A 2,500-nucleotide genomic window follows, 5' to 3' on the forward strand; every position below is an offset into this window, starting at 1 on the left:
AGGCATCTTGCCACACACATGCCCATCCATGAACGACCAAGGGAACGAGGCACCTTGCCACACACATGCCCATGAACGACCAAGGGAACAAGGCACCTTGCCACACACATGCCCATCCATGAACGACCAAGGGAAGAATGCATGTGAGGCTGGCAAGGCTAGGGTCATGGCAAGCCACACAGTCAGGATACCTATGGGAACAAGGCATCTTGCCACACAGCACGCCCATGAACGACCAAGGGAACGAGGCACCTTGCCACACACATGCCCATGAACGACCAAGGGAACGAGGCACCTTGCCACACACATGCCCATCCATGAACGACCAAGGGAACGAGGCACCTTGCCACACACATGCCCATGAACGACCAAGGGAACGAGGCACCTTGCCACACACATGCCCATCCATGAACGACCAAGGGAACGAGGCACCTTGCCACACAGCATGCCCATGAACGACCAAGGGAACGAGGCCCCTTGCCACACACATGCCCATCCATGAACGACCAATGGAACGAGGCCCCTTGCCACACACATGGCCATGAACGACCAAGGAAGCTAGGCCCCTTGCCACACACATGGCCATCCATGAACGACCAAGGGAACATGGGTAGTTCCCACACACAGCCCCATGAACGGCCAAGGGAACAAGACTTCTTCCCAAACAGACACCCATGAACGACCAAGTGAACAAGGCTTGCTCCCACACACAGCCCCATGAACGACCAAGGGAACAAGTCTACTTCCTACACAAACACTCATGAACGACCATGAAAACGAGGCATCTTGCCACACACATGCCCTTGAACGAACCAATCCCATCCTCATCGTTCTAAGGAACAAGGGGCCTTGACAAACCATGAGCAGATTTCTAAGCAAGTCAAACGATGAAGGGAGCAAAGTGTTGTAACCGAATCCGTTTAAGTGTTGTAGTTCCTACTTACTACATAGTCACCAGGCGAACTGCTCGTGCTCTTTCGGGTTCATCCAAGCGACTAATGAATAGCTAGAAGCCTTATCTGCCTGCCTATCAGTAGGCGACAGAGACAAAAACCCGAACACGATATATTTCCATTTCAAGGTCTATGTTCACAATGACCCACGCAAAGTTTCAATGACATTCCAACTTCATTTGAGCTGCATATCAACAAGTAGGGAACCGAACGCTTCAAGGCATGGCCAGGGATAGGTCACGGACATTTATGCCCCAAACATGACATTTTTTTATTTCAACGCCTTTCATTTATAATAAAAAGCATCCCTACAAAATTTCGTGTGAATCCGAATTAATTCGAGCGAGTTATGGACGATTTCGCAAAATTATGCATCCCTGGGCAAATCAATGTCTGTTCCTGTCACCAAGCTCTTTGTGCAATATGTATATATAGGGGGTACCAGGGGACTGCTCCCCATCGGCGCCCTGGGGGGTGTTCAGCGCCCAGAGCTGTCGAGGCTGGCACGCTCGAGGCCATGGCCAAGGCGCCCGGTCTTCACGAAAACGAGGCCATCAACGCCCCCATAGACGCCCCACTCGCGTGTCCCCTCGCCCCGACGTCGTGCGTGTCCAAAAATTATGCATCATCAGGGAAATCCATGTCCGTTCCTGTCACCAAGCTCTTTGTGCAATATGTATATATAGGGGGTACCATGGGGTCTCATTCGCATGGGTGCCCGACTTGGGCGATGGGCAGCTCAGAGTCATGAGGCTGTATCGAGCACCAACAAGGCAAGCCAAGCCAAGCCCCACGACCCATGAAAGAGGCCAACACCCCCAACACGCTGCCTTGATTTCTCGAACGATGGCCTGAGAAATAGCCCCGTTGCCTTGATTTTCCTCGACGCCGTGCGCATGAACTAGCCCCGTTGCCTTGATTTTCCTCGACGCCGTGCGCACAAACTAGCCCCGTTGCCTTGATTTTCCTCGACGCCGTGCGCATATTAAAAATTATGCATAATCAGGGAAATCCATGTCTGTTCCTGTCACCAAGCTCTTTGTGCAATATGTATATATAGGGGGGGAGCCGTGAGTGAGCACGGCAAGGGGTGAACGCGCCAGATGGCCTTTCAGCGCGATCATGGGTGACGGTTGCTTAGTTCCGAGTTGCTTAGATAATACCCCTCCGAGTGGGGGCCTTGGCGGGGTGTGGGGATGCCTCGTCAGGTCGCTGCGACAACAGTCCAGGGTTGTGGTCTAGCCTTGGAAATGTGGGATGAGCTGTCTGTGTGGCAATACGATGACGATGTGTGCTTGCTAATCTTGTTCGACGTGCTTCTGGTGCTAGCCAGCATTTGATAATGTGCCGATGATGGGGAAGTGATAGGCGTTAAAGTGGCATGTGTTGCTTTTTGTGATACTACTACGGTACGCTGGTCTATCCTTGTTAGACGTGCGGTTGGGTGCGTAAGAGCTGCCATTGGTTAAGCACCGATAACGTGGAGGACGAGCATTATCGGGAAGCATTGTCAGACATTCAGGATCATCACGGCGTGTTGAAGTTAT

Source organism: Lactuca serriola, unplaced genomic scaffold (genome assembly GCF_051521515.1).
Source record: "Lactuca serriola cultivar US96UC23 unplaced genomic scaffold, Lser_US96UC23_V15 Lser_V15_Un139, whole genome shotgun sequence".
Classification (NCBI taxonomy): Eukaryota; Viridiplantae; Streptophyta; class Magnoliopsida; order Asterales; family Asteraceae; genus Lactuca; species Lactuca serriola.